This window comes from Lissotriton vulgaris, chromosome 4_1 (assembly GCF_964263255.1).
Source record: "Lissotriton vulgaris chromosome 4_1, aLisVul1.2, whole genome shotgun sequence".
Classification (NCBI taxonomy): Eukaryota; Metazoa; Chordata; class Amphibia; order Caudata; family Salamandridae; genus Lissotriton; species Lissotriton vulgaris.
In genome coordinates, this window is record NC_141691.1 from 374,176,310 (window position 1) to 374,197,935 (window position 21,626).

Sequence of the window (21,626 nt, forward strand, 5' to 3'; positions counted from 1 at the left end):
GAAGCCACCGCCGGCCCGGAGGATGCGGAAAATCCTCTGCGGACCCACCAGGACCCACCGCCACATTAGGATGGCTGGTGGGTCATAGTTTAGGTCCGCAGCGTTCCGCCGCGGCTGGCTTACAACCGCGGCGGAAAAGCACTAAAATGGTGACGTGTCTCTCAGACACCGTCAGCCAGATTAGGATGTGCTTTTGAACATGCTTTTCAGCGGCGGCTTTTCCGCTGTGGAAAAGCATGTGTAACTGCACTGCGGGGGCCCGTTGCGGGCCCCCTAGGTGTAGTGGGGGGTGCACATGGGGGGTACCTATGGTACCCCCCTGCATTTGCGTGCACAATGCAGCAGGCACCGCACGGTGCCTGCCGCTTTGTGCACGCAAATGCTGTGCATGCTTTTTTAACATTGCTGCGGGTGCAGCTTGAAGCTCCACCCGCCGCAATGTTAAAATAGAGGATGTGACCGCCACCCAGGCAGTCACATCCTAATCTGCACAGAGGGAACGCCGCAGCCCATGCGGACGTTCCCTCATGCTCTGGGGTCGTGGACGGACTCAAGTCCGTCCGCGATCGTAATGACCCCCTTAATCTTTATTGGCTGCAGTCCTGTAAAGGATGTGCAAATTACTGTGTTGTGTCATTCAATCAATCAATTAGCAGACTTTTAGAGTGCTTCTTGTCATCTCAGATGATAGCCAGGTGCTGATTGGTTTAATTGGTCAGAGAGCCCTATCGTAGGACATCCATGGGCGTTTTAAGTAGCTGATGCAGCCAGCTTCATGTGTTTTGGCAATGTCTTTTAATTCTGATAAACCTTTCGATTATTCAGGTGAAGAATAGTGTCCCAAATTACATTCACATGAAAAAAGAAATTCACTGGGGGCCACTGGGCTGCGTATTTGAAGATAATTGCTCAGCATACTCTGACTTTGTTAGTATTGGCTCTCAAGATTATTTTTACTATCAATAAGGTGCGCCTCCTGTTGTCAAGCCCTCAGAGGCAACATTGCATGGCACTCCCTCTGCAGTTCCGCTACTGCCTTTCCGTGGGAGTTAGGAAATGAGTCTTGTCAGCAGGAGATGCTCGAGCTATTACAAAGGCCAGGCAGTTCATTGTCCAATTTGGATTGCAGCCTTTTACCCTAAGGATGTGTGCTACTTTATGCTCTAAGATTTCTCTGTTGAGTGAAATTACATTTTAATAATTTTAGCATAAAAAGAACTATAGTGTTGAATATGTCAGAGATTAGAATACAAATGTCTGGCTTCAGAAATATAAAAATACAATGCAAACAATATAACAAATTTCATTGGTACATCTGGTAACCATACGTTTATTCTGCCAAATGAACAGTTTATTAGCCAGTGTCTCTGAAAAGCTGCATTTGAAAGAGAAAACTCTATGGATGAGAACATGAAACAAACAAAGGACGTGCCTGGAGGCTTAGTAGATAAATACATCTACTGTATGGGGAGTATTGACCTCTTCCTCACAGGTTAAAATCCAGGCAAGTCCACTCAGCCTTTCATCCTTCTGAGGTAGATAACATGATTACCATTGAGTTGGGTAACAATAAACATCCGTTGTGCAGCACCAAGATACCTTTCTCGGTGAACCTGCAATTTACAAAAACACATGTTCTGCTATGTTCACTGGTACATTTCCAGACATTGATGAGAAAAACAATGGTACAGGGAAAATGACATAATTGAAGTATTTGGTCTGTAAGAAGGGGAGACTACATTCACTGTCCTGAATGGTGTGCTAAGCACAATGGGGCATATTATGAAGATAGGCGATAAAATTATCGTCACTTTAGCGGCAGAACACTGCTGCTAAAGCGGTGATAATTGGCTTGATAATATGCTCTATGAATTTCCAATTTCATGTTAGATGTCCTTCACATTTAACACGGGCTTCGATTGGAATTCCATAGAGCATATTAGCAAGACAATTATCGCCGCTTTAGCAGCAGTTTTCTGCCGCTAAAGCGTCAATAATTTTATCACTTGTCTTGATAATATGCCCCAATAGTCTTTACCAGTTGCTATCACCATACCCTTGACATAGTCACTGATTGGAAGTCGACGTATATGCACCACCTTCGAGCATCGCTAAACTGGTCACTACGAAGAACCTGCCAAATAAATTCACACAAGTTCAATAAACTAAAGACGCGAGAGCCAAAGTGTCTAATCCTCGATCTTCTAAAGCACAATCCAAATGCCACTGCAAAACATGCCTTCTCCATCAAGCCTCCAAAAATCTGGAGCTCCCGTCCATCTATAATGGCCCCCACTTTCACAGTAATCAAAGCCAGCCTGAAAAACGATGTAGTTGATAGCTGAATATTTCCTGTGATAACTAGTCGGTCATATCTCTATTTAAATGAGTCTATGCAATTAGGGTCACAGCCGCGCGATACAAAACTCAATGCAATAAAACAAAAAAAAGCAACGTATAAAGGACTAATTAAGTGCTAACGGCCGGGTTGAGTCCTGATCTCTGAGCATGTAAGAGTTTGAGCAGTGATTGGAATCCTGAGTCGTGAGATAATTATCTGTCTTCCCTGACAAATTTCAGTTGGTATAACCTGCCAGAAATATATTGGGAAGTGGCACCGAAAAAAAGGAAAACAACGTGGAATTTGGTGCTTTAAACATCAATTCCCTCAATTCTACAAGTTATGCCTCATTTCCAAGAGAAAAACTTGGAATAGAAGTCAATTACCTCGCAAGATTAATACTTAACCCCGAGGTAAAGGTATTTGCCAGTACGGTAAGTGCCTCGCCCTTATAACACCTACCTGGAATAGAAGCGTTTGCCAGAATCCTACCTACCACCCCATGCTGCACAGTGGGTATGATCGTGTCTAGATGATAGCCGCGTTTCCGCTCCCATGGGTTTAAGTAATCTGCCCTTCATTAAAAAAAACTTATGGGGCATATTACCAAGCAATAGCGATAATTATCGCTATTGCTTGGTTAGAGACAAAAATTTACCGCAGAGCTGCGGCGATTTTTACCGCAAATAAACCTTGGTATTACCAAGGTTTATCGCAAATGTGATAAAAATCGCCGCAATACATGAATATCGCTGAAAAGTCCGCGATATTCATGCATTACCGAGCTAATGCTCTTAGCCATGTTATCCACCTCCCATTGGATAACATGGCTAAGAACTGCTCAGGGCAGGTGTTAGCTTTTGGAGATATTTGCGCTTAGCGCGAATATCTCCAAAAGTTGGTAATAGGAGATAGCGATGTTAGCGACTGTTTTCAGTCGCCAACATCTTGGCACGCCCACTTTGCATGTCATTAGTGATAAATATCACTGACATGCAAAGTGGGGCCCAAGATGGTTGCTATCTCCTACTAGCTGTCGCTAACTGGTGTTAGCGACAGCTAGGTAATAGGGAGATAATGTTATCTCCGCTTTCTTGGCTTTTAAAGCCAAACAAGCGGAGATAAACCCCCTTGATAATATGCCCCTATACGTTTCAATGTCTAGCGGCATTACATGGGTCATGCACAACCCCTTTCTGTCCAGTATTCCTTACTAGCTTGCCACATAATAGGGTTTCATAAACCACGTCATGGGCACACACAGTAAAGATATATTCCACTCCCATTTCCAACATGTTTTCCAAAAAAAAGACCAGATATACAGTTGTTGAGAATATACATAAGTATGAACTGTGCAAACAATGCTCTCTGAATAGGTCGCGGAGTCAGGAGCTGCTGTCAATCATCACTTTCAGAAAACAGGCCAGTAAAACTACCAGTTGATTTAAGATCATACTGTTCAAAGCAGCAAGGAGATAGTCAACTAGAAAATCCGTTTGTTTTTTACATCATGATTGTTAAGTATTTTCTCCGATTTGTGGTATCTCAGTACAGTTTGATGCAACTTGCTTTGGTTAGTAATATCCAGCACTCCTCACTGGCTTCAAAAATCTCGGCATTTAACAGATATACTTTCTCAATCATTTGGCTTTGCCTATTAGTCTCCTGCCAGCTCATGCCGCCATTGTGCAGAATCAGATATTATTGCACTGTGCACGTCAACATTTTGGTGCCTAACTGAGATAGGGGCCGGCATTAAAATAATCGCTGCTTTCCTGCCGCTAACGCGGTGATGATTTTAATGCTGTTCTTGATAATATGCCCCATTGTTCTTTCCTGCCATTGTAGGATGTCGAATAGCGGGTGCCAATTCTCGTTAGGCACCATCTCGTTCAGTTGTAAAGGAGGTGGGTGGACCCAGTTGCCAAGCACATTCTATGTTTGTGGGTAGACTTTTTGTTTTGTGGCTTGGTCACTTTTAAAAGCCTGAGTCACAAAGTTAAATTTACATGCGTAGATTTACTCACTTGTAAACGTACTACTGCACCGAACAGTAAATTTACACTTTTTTGTTACTTACCATTTCCAAGTCCAGAATTTAATGTATCCTCTCCCCTCAATACAGGCAGCCTGCTCAAACACAAATTACTTCTAGTAACTTTTCACAGGTAGACAGAGGTCTCTGCCACCAATGCAGATATCTCTCCAAAGCAAAATATATGAAAAAATTATAATGTTGGGCAATTGTTAATCAAATAAAAAAAAATATTTTAATATAAAATAAAAATGTATATTAATTTCAAATAATTATTATTAAACCAGAACTAAAAGAAGGAAAATGTTGCAGCACATTCAACCATCAAATGATATGCTTAATGCATCATTGCATTTTATATATATATCAATATATCAGTTAACAACTCTTTTTTAGAAATGAATAAATCATTTCTAAATTTCAGCATATGTGAGACTGTAAAGGTTATAATAATCTTCTGTATCTAAGGAAGTTTCTCCCGAGTTTAACTCGGACAAACTAATACAATCATGATGTATTTATAATTACGGCAAAATCATGTAAAAAGTCTTGACTGTGACTGTTTGATTAATTGTTCCAACATGGCGACTCAGTTTAACGAAAATAATGGGCAGAGTAAAATCCGTAGTCCTCTCTCTATTTGTAGTGCACTATATCACGTAACACTGTGTACCAACAACTGACCCGTGACCAAGGAACCGGCTGGTTCCGAAACGCGTCGGGTATGTTTGCCGCTGCTGTTTGAAAAATAAACTGCTTCATTGAAGAATTGGGGCTTGGCGCTTTTCTTACTGAACAACGTAGGATTTTTGGTGTTGGAATATATATATATATATATATATATATATATATATATATATATATATATCTCGCTCCTCCACACGCCATAGGCGGGGCACTTCCTGGTCGGGTGCAATAAACGCGGTGGCGTACCGCGATATAAATCCCAGCTCCAAACTTCCCTCTTATCCTTCAGGAAAGAAAAGCACTCGCGAGGATTCTGTAGCTCAACAGCAATTTATTCAGGACAAACGCGTTTCGGATTTACATCCTTCGTCAGTGTCGTAAGTTCTAAACAAAAATACTGGCGGCCATATTTTATTAAAACATCACATGTCACGTGTCTCGGGGTAATAGAGGACGGACTTGGCGTCATTGTGATAGTATGGGCGCCATTTTAACACGGTAAATACCGGTCAACAATTGTTCCATTTCATAACAGAACCCACTAAGGTTATCGGTTAGAAATTACATTTGTCATGCATTTCAACATTTAACAAATTTCATCAATAAAAATGATATTCATTTAACATAATCAAGCCGTGGATCGGCAATGCAGCCTTCTAAAAAGACTTCTTAGGTCCTGTGTTACCCACATACAATTATGCCGTGTATCAGCTAAAGCGACATGTTTAAAAGCGAAACATTTGCAGACAGTGCCTCACAGGTCAATTTCAGATGTCATAGTATTTCATTTATTCAAATGGATGGCCAATTCCTCCCCACTGTTCAACCCTTTTGGAATCTTGGTTCCCAGATCTATAATATAACGTGACTCCAGCCTCCTAAGTTTAAGTAAACGATCTCCCCCTCTGATGTTTGCTGGTAAATAATCCAAACAATAATACTGCAACAGGTCCCTGTTGCTGTTATGTTTAATGGAGAAGTGTCGTGCTACAGGATAGCTGAAGTCTTTGTTTTTTATGGCCCGCATGTGTTCCAATATCCGCAATTTAACCATATTGATGGTGCTCCCCACGTACTTCAGTCCGCAGGGGCACACAAGGCAATATACCGCATAGCTAGTTTGGCAGGTCATGAATTTGTTAATCTGTTTGTTTTGCCTCATGCCCTCTACCTTGTATGATCTTACTCTTTTACTTGCTACGCAGGCTTTGCACTTCCCGCAAGGAAAGAATCCTTTCATTTCCCTGAGGGTGGTTTGGGTTTTGGTTGGGGACTTCTCTAGATGACTGGAAACTAAGTTATCTTTCAGGGAACGAGCTTTTCTAAAGGTTATAAGGGGATGGACAGGAATGTCTGAGGCAATAACGGCATCTGTTTTCAGTATGTGCCAGTTTTTCCTCAGAATGTTCCTTATCGTATTGGACTCCTTGGAGAAAGTGGTGATCATCCTAAATCTCCCTGTATCTTTGGTAATCTTTTCTTTAGTTTTTAGCAAATCCTCTCTTTTTAGATCCTGAACTTTTCTGCGTGTGCTCTCTAACAATGTGGTCCTATATCCTCTTGCCTGAAAGCGATCTATGCTTCCTTTGAGAGCTGTATTATAGCTGTCCTCACTCGAACAGTTCCTTTTTAACCTCAAAAACTCCCCATAGGGGATGCTATCTTTTAGTTTTTGAGGATGACCACTGTCCGCGTGCAGAACACTGTTCCCAGCAGTGGGTTTTCTGTATAAGGAGGTATTTATTATCCCATCCTCTATAGATACTTTCAGGTCAAGGTAGCTGACTTCAGTGGTACTGATATCACCCGAGAAATGAAGATTAACTTCATTGTTGTTTAAAATTCCTATATATTTCTCGGCTTCTGCTGTAGTGCCCTCCCAGATTAAAAACAGATCATCAATGTATCTGTGCCATGCCACTATCTTGTTGGTCCATTCCTGATTCACCCTAGACCAGGCTACCTGCTCCTCCCACCAGCCCACGAACAAGTTCGCGTAGCTGGGGGCGAAGCAGGTACCCATCGCGGTCCCGGATGTCTGTCTAAACAGATCCCCGTTAAACGTGAATATGTTATTGCATAAACAAAATTCAATAAGTTCCAACAGCATGGAGTTGTGGGTGGCAAATCTCATGGATTTCTTATCTAGGAAGTATTTAATGGCTGATAGACCTGCCGCATGGTTGATGCTTGTGTACAGACTTGTGATATCAAGTACCATCATGCAATAGGTTGGTTGCCACGTGATTTTTTCAATACGACAAATAAAATCAGTGGTATCTCTTATGTAGGACTTTAGTTTAACCACCGTGTCAAACAGAAAATGGTCGAGGAATTTAGAGAGATTTTCGGTCAGGCTCCCCGGAGAAGACACTATGGGTCTGCCCGGTGGTTCTCTCTCAATTTTGTGAATCTTAGGGAGCTGGTAAAAAGTGGGTAGGGTGGGCTCAGGAGTGTTTAAAAACAGATATTCATCCCCATCAAGCATCTGTTTATCGTGCCACAATTTAATCAAAGCATGAAATTTCCGAATACTGTCTTGGTAAATCGATGGTGTGCATATTTCATAACAATCAGAGTTTTTTAATTGTTTATATGCTTCCTCTTCATAATACTTTCGTGTCATGAGGACTATATTTCCTCCCTTGTCTGAAGGTTTATATATAATGTCTTTATCCTCTTTCAGACTCTTCAATGCTTTTTTTTGATCCTTATTTAGGTTTTCATTGTTATAGTTCTTGGTCACATTTGATGTCATCCTTAGTTTCATAAGGTCCTTCGTGACTGCCTCTGTAAAGGTGTCGATGGCATCATGTGGCATTATAGGATAAAACTGGGAGGGGGACTTAAGTCCACTAGTGGGTGCATCTTGGTCTATACCCACATTTCTTATCCTCTGACTCAAAGTTTGTTCAGTTTCAGGTACGGTAGGGTCCTCATCTTTTCGTAGATTCTCCAGAATTTCCAGGGTCGTTAGTTCATTGATAGACAACAGATCCATGTCTTGTTTTTGTGTTTTTAGAAGTTTGGCTTCTTTCGTTGTTGGTCTCAGTTTAAAGAATTTATGGAGTTTCAGTCCACGAGTGAATTTAAACAGATCTATCTTTGTTTGTGTGAACTCAAAACTCGTTTGTGGGCAGAAGGTTAACCCTAACTTCAATACTGACTCCTCAGTTTTGGTTAGTGATTTATTTGTTAGGTTAACAATGGTTAGGTTTTCATCGGTCTTCACCATCGTCTGCCTCTCCGGCTTCTCGTGACTCTGGTCGTTGGTTGAGGTGTTTTTCCTCGACCTCTTCCCTTTCCTGCCGCCTCGTCTTGTTCTTCTGATTTTTCTGGGGGTCTGGTCTTTCCCCCTCGAAGCCATGTCTGTTGTAGTACTTGATATTCCTGCTGAAAAGGAGTTTCCTCAATATCGGTTGAGGGTCCAGGTACCTCATCTCCTGACTGATCTGCATCCGTCAACTCCGATTCGGAGGTCTCCACTCTTGTTGTTCTTCCCTTGGCAGCATTTTTGTTCTTAGCCATGTCCTTTCGGGGTTGGTCATATTTTTTAGAGAACGTGAGAATGCGACCCAAAGCATAGTCTCTCTCATCACGGTCAAATTTTTCTTCTTTGCGTTGGCGAATTTTAGTTTCATATTTCGCTAGTCTGTTTTTCATCCCATCTCTTAGTTTGTCCATAGTTGCAACATCAGTGTTTTTCTTTAGTTGCTCCTCAATCTGCTCAACTTCTTTAATGGCTGCATCGCGATCACTCCATGCAAACTGGACCAAAATTTCTAGCATCCCTTTGCAGGACGCTGCTGTGTGCGCTGCCCACGCCTCTAAGAGTTTGGGGTCTGGGTTTTGATACGCTGGGACCGTGTATATTCTCAACCCCCTCGGTACTCTTGATACCTCTATGTAATTTTGAAGGAAAATGAGAGAGAACCACCGGGCAGACCCATAGTGTCTTCTCTGGGGAGCCTGACCGAAAATCTCTCTAAATTCCTCGACCATTTTCTGTTTGACACGGTGGTTAAACTAAAGTCCTACATAAGAGATACCACTGATTTTATTTGTCGTATTGAAAAAATCACGTGGCAACCAACCTATTGCATGATGGTACTTGATATCACAAGTCTGTACACAAGCATCAACCATGCGGCGGGTCTATCAGCCATTAAATACTTCCTAGGTAAGAAATCCATGAGATTTGCCACCCACAACTCCATGCTGTTGGAACTTATTGAATTTTGTTTATGCAATAACATATTCACGTTTAACGGGGATCTGTTTAGACAGACATCCGGGACCGCGATGGGTACCTGCTTCGCCCCCAGCTACGCGAACTTGTTCGTGGGCTGGTGGGAGGAGCAGGTAGCCTGGTCTAGGGTGAATCAGGAATGGACCAACAAGATAGTGGCATGGCACAGATACATTGATGATCTGTTTTTAATCTGGGAGGGCACTACAGCAGAAGCCGAGAAATATATAGGAATTTTAAACAACAATGAAGTTAATCTTCATTTCTCGGGTGATATCAGTACCACTGAAGTCAGCTACCTTGACCTGAAAGTATCTATAGAGGATGGGATAATAAATACCTCCTTATACAGAAAACCCACTGCTGGGAACAGTGTTCTGCACGCGGACAGTGGTCATCCTCAAAAACTAAAAGATAGCATCCCCTATGGGGAGTTTTTGAGGTTAAAAAGGAACTGTTCGAGTGAGGACAGCTATAATACAGCTCTCAAAGGAAGCATAGATCGCTTTCAGGCAAGAGGATATAGGACCACATTGTTAGAGAGCACACGCAGAAAAGTTCAGGATCTAAAAAGAGAGGATTTGCTAAAAACTAAAGAAAAGATTACCAAAGATACAGGGAGATTTAGGATGATCACCACTTTCTCCAAGGAGTCCAATACGATAAGGAACATTCTGAGGAAAAACTGGCACATACTGAAAACAGATGCCGTTATTGCCTCAGACATTCCTGTCCATCCCCTCATAACCTTTAGAAAAGCTCGTTCCCTGAAAGATAACTTGGTTTCCAGTCATCTAGAGAAGTCCCCAACCAAAACCCAAACCACCCTCAGGGAAATGAAAGGATTCTTTCCTTGCGGGAAGTGCAAAGCCTGCGTAGCAAGTAAAAGAGTAAGATCATACAAGGTAGAGGGCATGAGGCAAAACAAACAGATTAACAAATTCATGACCTGCCAAACTAGCTATGCGGTATATTGCCTTGTGTGCCCCTGCGGACTGAAGTACGTGGGGAGCACCATCAATATGGTTAAATTGCGGATATTGGAACACATGCGGGCCATAAAAAACAAAGACTTCAGCTATCCTGTAGCATGACACTTCTCCATTAAACATAACAGCAACAGGGACCTGTTGCAGTATTATTGTTTGGATTATTTACCAGCAAACATCAGAGGGGGAGATCGTCTACTTAAACTTAGGAGGCTGGAGTCACGTTATATTATAGATCTGGGAACCAAGATTCCAAAAGGGTTGAACAGTGGGGAGGAATTGGCCATCCATTTGAATAAATAAAATACTATGACATCTGAAATTGACCTGTGAGGCACTGTCTGCAAATGTTTCGCTTTTAAACATGTCGCTTTAGCCGATACACGGCATAATTGTATGTGGGTAACACAGGACCTAAGCAGTCTTTTTAGAAGGCTGCATTGCCGATCCACGGCTTGATTATGTTAAATGAATATCATTTTTATTGATGAAATTTGTTAAATGTTGAAATGCATGACAAATGTAATTTCTAACCGATAACCTTAGTGGGTTCTGTTATGAAATGGAACAATTGTTGACCGGTATTTACCGTGTTAAAATGGCGCCCATACTATCACAATGACGCCAAGTCCGTCCTCTATTACCCCAAGACACATGACATGTGATGTTTTAATAAAATATGGCCGCCAGTATTTTTGTTTAGAACTTACGACACTGACGAAGGATGTAAATCCGAAACGCGTTTGTCCTGAATAAATTGCTGTTGAGCTACAGAATCCTCGCGAGTGCTTTTCTTTCCTGAAGGATAAGAGGGAAGTTTGGAGCTGGGATATATATATATATATATATATATATATATATATATATATATATATATATATATATATATATATATATATATATATATATATATATATATATATATATATATATATATATATATCTGAAGAGCTGCTGACACAGATTGGGTGCAACGACAAAGTTCCATCCAGCACCAAAGAAGCAGACACGAGCCCAAGGTAAGTGCAAAAAAGGCTTGTAGCGTTTTATTCCTTCAAAAGTCCGCCATAACGCGTTTCACCACCGAAGTGGCTTGATCACATGACAACGTCGACAGATTTTACTGGACCTTATAAACAGCTAGCACTTTAAGCACGTGATGCAAGTGTGAGTGACATAGAAAAAAGTGTGTGATCCAACAACATTTAAACGCTGTTTAGAAGATAGACTGCGCTTTGTGAAATACCACAAAAAATACAAAGTTGCTTTGACCAATTAATAGAAAGGCAAACAATTGGAAATGTACATCAATGCCAGTAAAGTCATAAGAAAATTTTGCATTTAAAGAAAAGAAAAGAAAAATGAAGTATTCTTTTCACAAAAATATATCCGCATAAAATGCATGGCTTTCGGTATAAATACCCGTAGAAAAATATATGTATATATAAATATAAATATGCATATGCTTCTTAAGGTATAAAAATATATATGTGTATATAAAAACATATAATTTCATTGAACCATATTTACAAATTCACAGGGTCGCGTAAGTATATCAAAATTCATATATTTACACAATGCATATTATGACATTCACTGGGCAGTTGGAAAAATATCGGCATAATGCCGTTTAATCAACCAAGGATCCTTCTATTATATTATGAAGCAGTCAATTGAAAAACACAATTGGATACAGTTGCAAGTGGTGCATAAAAGTGCTATAAGTGCTCAAAAAATCAGTGAGAATAATTCAAAAAATGAAATACGGTTCTTAAAAAATCCTAGATGAAAAGGATTGTGTGAGAGGCAAAAGGTAGTTACATGGGGCAATATGTGTAAGGTCTATTTCTGATTTGAAACGAAATGTAGACCTAGGTATAGGGTGCCACTAATCAGTAAGGTACACCCGATGCTGATGTGATGCATCTGAAGATTTGGAAAAGGATGCAGTGGGCTGGTTAACAAAAATGATAGAGATCAACAGACCGAAGATTTCAGACATGATATTGGAAGAGGGGATGTAGCTCAAAGAAGTTAATTACAGACATGTGTGTAAGTCTTCAGTGTTATTCAGACCTCCGGGGCTTTTACTGTTGAAATTTAGAATATATCTAGTTTCCAACATCCGCATAATGCGTTCCCTATCACCTCCCTGTTTTGTTTTCGGGACAGTGTCGATGACATAATAGTGGAGATCCTTCAGGTTGTTATTATGGACCTCGCGAAAATGTCTCGCCACCGGGTAGGTAGGGTCAGAGTTGTTGATAGCTCTGATATGTTGGAGTACCCTGGCACTAGCTGGTAGTTTAGTGCTCCCTACGTACCTTAGGGGACAGGTACACTCCAAGATGTAAATGGCGTACTCTGTTTTGCAATGGAGGGATTTGGAGATCTTAATTTCCTTATTGCTGAAGGCTGTGCAATAACTGGTTTTATTGATGCCATAATTACAAGCTTTGCATGTATGACATTTGCTAAACCCCCGTGAGCTTTTGAGCCAATCCTTCGATGGAATAACCTCTGGGCAGTTGGAAACCAAACTGTTGTGAAGAGAGATAGCTCTCTTAAAAGTGATACTGGGTTTGACTGGCATCTTATAACCAATTATGGGATCAGAGCGTATTAGTGACCAGTTCTGGTTGATTATCTTGGTAATTGCGCCCTGTTGGATACTGTACGGCACAATGAGCCTGGCACTATCAAGTTCCGCTGGCTTAATCACAGGTGGAGTTGGGGGATTTCTGATGGCTTTAGGAACTAGAAGAAGAGTTCTGTCCAGATCCTTAGTCTTGTCCATGGCAGTTTGGATAATGTGCATGGGGTAACCTCTAGCGAGGAATCGCTCTTTGCATTCATGTTGTGCTTTTGAGAGATCCGTGGGGTTGCTGCAAATTCTTTTGATTCTCAGCATTTCCCCGTATGGGATGCTCCGAATTAGGTGTTTGGGATGGAAGCTGGTATAATGGAGAATGGAATTACCAGCTGTTTCTTTTCTGTAAAGTTTGGTTTCTAAAATGTTGTTGAGAATGTACAGTTCTACGTCTAGGAAACAAATATTAGTTGAGCTTAAGGTACAGGTAAATTTCAAATTGATGTTATTGATGTTTAACAAATCAACCCACTCAAGGGCTTCCTCCCTTGTACCTTCCCAGACAAATATGAGATCGTCAATATATCTGTAGTACATTTTCACATGTTTTTCAAACCACTCACCAAGGGTCCCCTTTAGGACCAACTCCTCCCACCAGCCCATAAAGATACAGGCATAGCTGGGGGAAAAGCTGGCCCCCATAGCTACCCCACGCACCTGTTGGTAAAATGTCTGGTTAAAAGTGAAAAGGTTGTGGTGAAGACAGAAAGTCACCATGTCCAGCAACATGTTATTGTGTTCCGGGCATGCAGGTCTATTTTTGGTAAGGAAGAAATCCACTGCTCTTAAACCATCCCTGTGGTCAATGCATGTGTAGAGAGATGACACATCTAAGGTTAGCAGCAAATACCCCGGATTCCAGGAGAAATCCCTGATTTTGTCCAAAAAGTCACTTGTGTCTCTGAGGTAAGAGGCCAGTCCAGTAACACAGTCCTGCAGGAAGTAATCGATGTAATTGGAAGTATGTTCCAACAAGCCCTTCCTTCCGGAAATGATTGGCCTTCCCGGCGGGTGTGAGGGGTCTTTGTGGACTTTGGGGATAAAGTAAATGTTAGGAATAGTTGGATAATCATTTTTCATGTACAGATGTTCTTCCTTAGTGATTAGGCCCGCACTCTTCCAAGCAAGTAATTTGAGGGAAAAAGAGTTAGATGTTTCTTTCACTGCTGCAGCACTGCTTAATTTGTAGCAGTTACGATCATTCAGCTGTGACATGGCCTCACTCATGTATTGATCTCTGTTCCAAAGCACCACGTTTCCTCCTTTATCAGAGTTTCGAATGATAATCTGGTTGTTTCGTTGGAGTTTGGTTACCAGATTATCATATGTTCTGTTACGCTTGTATATTTTGTTTCTTGTAGCGTTAGTTTTAAAGTTCAATTGTTTCAGTTCATTGACGATATGTTCATTGTATATATCGATACCATCACGTGGCATAATTGGATTGAACTTAGATCTGGTTTTGAAGGGCGTGGTGATGATAGGTTTGTTCTGTAGGCTTTGGGTTTGACTTGCAAGCGATGTTTGGGAGAAGTCAGTGCGATTCTGTGCATGGAGATCCATGAGAGCTGTTAATAAGGTGGAAGGTGGTTCTGTACATGGCAAGGTTCCCATAATGCCTTGGCTATCTGTTTGGCAAGCAGTCAGTGTTTCCGATGTTTTGGGAGGGTTGAGGGTATGGAATTTGTTCAATTTGAGTTTACGAATGAATTTGTAAATATCCATACGAGTGGTGGCATGATCGAAATTGGATTCTTTACAATGGGAAAGCCCTAAAGAAAGGATTTGAATTTCCGCTTTGGAAAGGACTGTCTCTGTCAAGTTGATGACTGTTTTTTCAACCTGATTATTGGAATTAACTGAGTCCTTGTTCATATTGTCTTTAGTGGAGGCGGGCAGATTACAAGTTTCATTTGCTGTAATCATTAATGTTTCCATCGACCTCTCCCTCTGCCCCTCTGGTTGGAGTTTGCTTGTGCGTTTCCTTGCTATATATATATATTCACTGAAAAAACCATAGGTTATAGACCATATATAGTTAGGAATTAGCATTTACAAAACCTTAATTTACTCGCACAAAACCATTGAAATTCGCATATATAGTTAGTTGCGCTAACTATATATCGCGCACCCGCAATCCACTGCTGATGATGTCACATATTACATCATTCATGACATGGTCAGTGACATCACTGATGACATCACTGATGACTAAACTGTCTTAATTTGTGCATCATTATATCTGTTGTTCTACAAACTGCTGCATGTGTTGATCAGTAGCTATATGAGTAACTGTATGGGTTATTGATTGGTTGTCCAAGTATTTGTATGGGAGAGTGAGTGTGTGTGTGGGGGTGGCTGGGAGGTGTGTGACTCTGTGCATACATGTGTGAACAGTTTATTCACTAGATCTATGGGTTCAAAACTGCATGTTGAAACAGCTGTATGGGTGGTTGACTGTGTACGAGTGTATTGGTGAGTGAATGGATATCTCAGTGCTACATGTCAAAGTAAGTACATATGTAAAACACAGTACATGTGAGAGTTCACATATATAAATTACTGTGCATAAGAGCCAGTGAATGTGTGAGTGGCTGTATGGATCATTGTGAACTTGTATCAGGGATTGTATAAAAGAGTAAATATGTGTTAGTATATGTTCGAATAAGTAAGGTGTGTATAACTGTATAGTTGAGGAAATGGAGGTGTGATTGATTCTTTGCATGACTGACTAGGTGTGTGAGTAACTCCATGGATGAGTGACAGTCTGTGAGTGTCTGTTTACACTGAGTGTATCTAAGGTTATATCAGAGTCTGAAGAGGTTCATCGTATAATCACATGAATGATGTCATCAGTGATGTGATAAGTAATGTCAAATGAGATGTCATCAGTGATGTCATCAGTGATGTCATTTGAGATGTCATCAGTGATGTCATCAGTGATGTCACTGACCATGTCATGAATGATGTAATATGTGACATCATCAGCAGTGGATTGCGGGTGCGCGATATATAGTTAGCGCAACTAACTATATATGCGAATTTCAATGGTTTTGTGCGAGTAAATTAAGGTTTTGTAAATGCTAATTCCTAACTATATATGGTCTATAACCTATGGTTTTTTCAGTGAATTTTCAAGGTTTTGTAAATGCTAATTCCTAACTATATATGGTCTATAACCTATGGTTTTTTCAGTGAATTTCATTGGTTTTGTAAATGCTAATTCCTAACTATATATGGTCTATAACCTATGGTTTTTTCAGTGAATTTGATTGGTTTTTTAAAAGCTAACATCTGAAGCTGTAAAATGTATTCTTCTTTAAATCCAAAAATATATTTTAGATGTTTATTAATAATTTTTTTTTAAATATTTTTTTGCTTCGCTTTCGATTCGCGAACTGGGAAGCTTTCCGTTAGCTCATCTTGATGCCGCGACCTAGTCCGTGAACCGGTAAACGTTTCGTTTGCGCAACTGTGACGTTTTGCGGAAGCGCGACGTATCACTTTGTCGCGTAATGCGTCTTATGACGCGCCGCGTTAGCGCTCCCAGAAGTGCTCCGGACCGCGAACCGGAAACGATCCGGTACGCGGCGCGCACCGCGTAACGTGAGCGGAACAGATCATGTGACTTGTTAATAAAACTTTTCATTGGTTCATTTCACTTTTGGTTTCCTAATGATGTAATACTAGGTCATGTGATCTAAAATTAACACTTTTCATTGGTTTATAACTTATGCTTTTCCCAAATGATGAAAACCCCTCCTTCTTTCCTCACTCTGACTTTCATCTTGGTGAGAGAAAGACCATTTACATATAATTGAGCAATGGCTTCTGTACTTGCTTCAGCTGGTGCACCCCCACCACCACCTTCACCTCCTCATGAGAAGAGAGGACCATCATCTCGGTTCATTGCCAACACAGAGGAGGAGGAAGAGGATGAACTTGAAGAAGAGGAGAGAGAAGAACAAGAGTTCTTACAGGAGTTGCCCCGTGTTTCCCGTCGGAAAACTAGTTTTATCTGGCAGTTTTTTTCAATCCCTCGAGGGGAGAAGAAAGTCAATGCAAAATATGCCACCTGCCTTATCTGTAAAAAAAGGCTATCAAGAGGCACTGAAAAAAATTATAGCATGGGAAACTATACCATGCATCGCCATATGACCAGGTGGCATCCACTCAACTACAGCCGTGCAGAGTTGCGTGACCTGCAGGATAATCCCCCAACAACTCCTGTGGCCAGGTCAACCTTGCATATCTCTCTGACTGGAGGAGAGGCACAGGAAACCGTGCCAAACATTCAGAAGAACTTTAAACACATGAAAGTAACCTGCTTGTATTGCGGGGCATTACTTTCATGTGGGAACATGAGCGTAAACTTAATGAACATTGCTTACGAGAATCACAATTGCCCTAACCCACCCAAACAGTAATTTTTTTTTTGCTCCTGTTGAGCCCTTTTCAATGCCTGTTTTTTGTTGTTTCCCCTCCATCAAAAACAAAAAAAAATATAAAACTGTGCAAAAATAAAAAAAATCAAAACATTTTTAGAAAAAAAAAAACAATAAAACAACAAAAACATAAAAAAACGTTCTTTTCACAACTACCTCCCCTTTCAAATAAAATTGCTAGAATGTTTAGCACTCTGGCAAGCTCTATTTCTTTTGGTTCGCTTTCCAGTTAGCTGCCCAGTTCGCGAACTAGAAGCGAACCAAAAAATTTTTTTTTTAAAAAAAGAAGAGTTAGTATAAGGGAAGTAAACAGAGAGTAATGTTAAAAGAAAGACAGCTATAGGGAGTAAACCAGAGATACTGTTTAATAGATCTATTTAACGAAGAAAAGATGGAAGAGGGTATAATTGCGAAAAACAAAATGGATAAGGAAGTGAAAGAAAAAAAAGAGAGTAGAACAATAACAAAGAAGAGTTTCAAGGAGAATGTGAGTGAATGTTCAAAATAAGATTAAAACATGTGGAATAACAGAGAGAAAAAATAGAAAACAGAAAAGAAGAAATAACTGAAAAAGATTAATTGAAACAGCAAAGAAATGTAAATAACATAGAGCCATATCATCAACATAGGCAATAAAAGATTTGCTTTTTTTATCAGCAGAAATATGTCGCCAAAGTATTATAATTAGCTTGATACATATGACTCCTTGTGAGGCCTGTCTTGCAACATGGTGCATATTTTTCATCAGTGCTGCATCGGTTTCATGTGGCACGATTTTAAAACAGCATGACACATTTGCCTAAATGCATCAATTTGTAATTTTGACGCCTCATAACATATCTTTTGCACCGCTACTGTGTCACAAAACTGACGCACAGTGGCGCAAAACATACATACATATATCATAAATCTGTCCCTAACATTTTAAATAATTAATTCAGGATGACGATAAGGTGTGGTGTCTCCTGAGGTTTGTTTAAGGTGAGGCCTACTCAGGGTTGCATATCAATTTTACGCTTGTTGAAGAATACAGAGGAGATAATACATGTGAAGGCCTACCAATGAAGTAAGTCATGTCCTCTTATTACATCATTCATGACATGGTCAGTGACATCATCAGCAGTGCATTGCGGGTAAAAAGAGTAGAAAACATTTACCTTATAATTCTTGTTAACTTTTAAAAATATTTTTTCATACTTTCAATCTGTAAAGGAGAGAACAAACATTTCCAAAAATATTAAAACATGTATTTAAAAATTGGAAAAAAGAAGGGAAAAGGTTCAAGAAGAAACAGTTTTTCAACAACTTTGACATTTACAGAAGCCTCTGCTTCTCTACGTCCCCTACACAATCCTAAAGATATTTATTTTAAACAAACAGTATCTTCATGCTGATGAAGTGAGGCCTATTTTGGAATATGGTGCTTCTTTTGCATTGCTGATGTCTCACAATAGTGATGCAATAGCAGCGCAAAAGAGATGTAAAGCCATCATAAAATTGTGTCTAACATTGTAAATGATTGTTTCAGGATGCAAATAAGATGTGTCCTTTCAAGAGGTTTCTTTGAGGTGAGGCATATTCAGTTTTTTTAAAGAAAACAGTACCAAGAAGTACTGCACTGTAAGCATTAACTTTGACACTTACAGAAGACTCAGTTTCTCCATATCTACCTCACATTTCTAAATGTATATCATAAGTACAAAAAGCAGAACATTAATTATACATGTTAAATGGTTTATTTTTGCTGTTCTCAGAATGTATCAAATTTCACTTAAATCAGTGACTTGAAGGTATTCATCATGTAACAGCGGGGAAAAAAAACACAATCAAAATGATTGTGTTTAAAAAACCCATTCAACCTAAGAAATCTGAATTCAAAACTCCTTAAAATTAACTTACTTTCAATGACGTTGAAGGATGTCCTATGAACAGCGTCCACTCTGTTGTGCTATAAATATTTTCAGCCCGCCACTTTCTGAAAGAAAACCTCCATCGTTTTGAAAAATATGTTACATACAAGAAAAGACTTCTCACATTCTACCACATGTTTCCACTTGGCCAAATCATGTTGCAGCGATTCACAACTCTTGTAATTCTTCCAATCAAATCCCGTCATTTTCTATTTTCGCAACTTTCAAAAAGAAAACATTTAAGATTATTTTCACAATCCTGGACTACTAATATCTTACCCTTCTTTCTCACTCATGTTCTCCTTTTCCTATGACACTGATACTGCTTACTATGAAGCAGACTTACTTGCATCAGGTTTATATAATTGGATTTTTAAATCGACATTATAATTAAAAGTTTTGGACCAATAATCTAGACAGCATTGCAGACTTACATTCCCTCTACTTGATGAACCTTTTGCAATTCCTCAGAGGAAATCCCGAGATTCTTTCATTAAAATTTTGGTTTTAAAAACACCAGGTAAGAATGTTTAAGGTCAAACGGCAATTTTTTTTTGAAAGTTACAACAGAATCGTTGCAGAATGACCAGCCGTTTTTAGACTTTAAATAAGCTGTGTAATGTCCTGATGTTGTTGAAGGACCATCGTGATAGATAATTGCTACAGTTACAAAAGTCCTTCCTGATATTGACAGCTGAGAAGCAACAAAATGTTTTATTAAAGTTGACAATTTTGATCCATCAGGCCTACATCGTTGGATCATTAAAATGACATACTGGCCATATCTTCGAATAAATAATGTTGACAGCATTTCAGATTTACATTGGCTACACTCTATGTTGTGATCCGCTGCATTTACTAGCTTATTAAAGGAGACTGATTTACTGTCTGGCAAAGTTAAATATATAAATCTTTCGGAGTCTACACTAGTAGTACTTGATACCCTACAGTTCTCGCAGTCATGCTGCCATTGATAAGAAAGCCCAAACAGGTGATCTACATCTACACCCTCATCTTGCAATACATCAAACATATACATTAAAAACTCCTGACAATCCTGCTGATTATTTTCAGAGAAGTCTGTTTGACCTGAACATTCATCTAACAGATAACGAACTTCAGACACACTTTCTACTTTTGTTCGATCAGTGCTACATTTCTCTAACACAGAATTCAACAAACAGCATAAACTTTGTTCCGAATTGAACACAATCTGTTCTTTTAAAGTCTCTAGTGAAAAGAGAACATTAACCACTACATTTGCATAGCAGTTGACACCAGAACTGTTTTCAAATTGAAAACCGACAACATCTTCAACAGAATCCACTTTCTTTCTGCTTACAATTTTCGGTTTATCGACTTTTTGGCTTTTTGCTACAACCTCCCTACTATTACTGATATTTCTTCGTTTACGGCCTACCACACGTTTCTCAATCAAAGGATATTGAGGCAAATGTGGCGCATACTCTTTTCTTAAACTATTGTATTCCTTAACACAATCTAGATCCGCACAAATGTTTGTGACATCACAGTCAATCAAGTACAATCCCGATAAAGTTCTAACTCGTGACAATGCCACATATGCCATACCCTCCTTGAACACAGAACTGCCAATATTCACCAATACACTATCTACACTTAAACCTTGCGATTTATGGATTGTCACCGCATATGCCAAGCAAACAGGAAACTGTTTGCGGCGAACATATAAGTCTTTAACAAGCAAAAACCTAGCAGAACAACGACCAATTAGCTGTACTTCCTCAATGCCATCAAATTTAATTTTTAAAAATTCTATTCCATCTCTATTTCTGTATTTCTCAAAATCAACAAAATTACCCATAGATCCATTTACCAGACCTCTTTCAACATGTAAATTCCTTCTCAAAATAATTTGGCAATTTAAACACACATTTAAAGTCTTTTCAAAACCCGCTGTTTTAGATATAGTCTTCTCTAATGAATCCAATTTTGATTTCAAATTCTCTGACAAAATAATTGTTGATCCCATATGCTCTATTTTGTCAATAGCTTCAAGTTTCACAATCTCTTGCTTTTCTAAATTCAACATTTTGTTGTTGAAGATGGAACATTCTGCAAGAGTTGGCATCAAACATATTCCAGATTTCTTCTCAGTAATTTTCTGAAAAATATTCTCAGGCACAACGTCTTCTTCTGGATATAAATTTGACAGTAATCGTGCATTTAAAGCTTCTTTCCCATGCTCGGTCACTTTTCCAATTCTAATATCTTGTAGAATATTCTTGTAATCTTCATCCTTCGCCTGACGCATATTTTCATGCAGTTCAGCATAATTGAA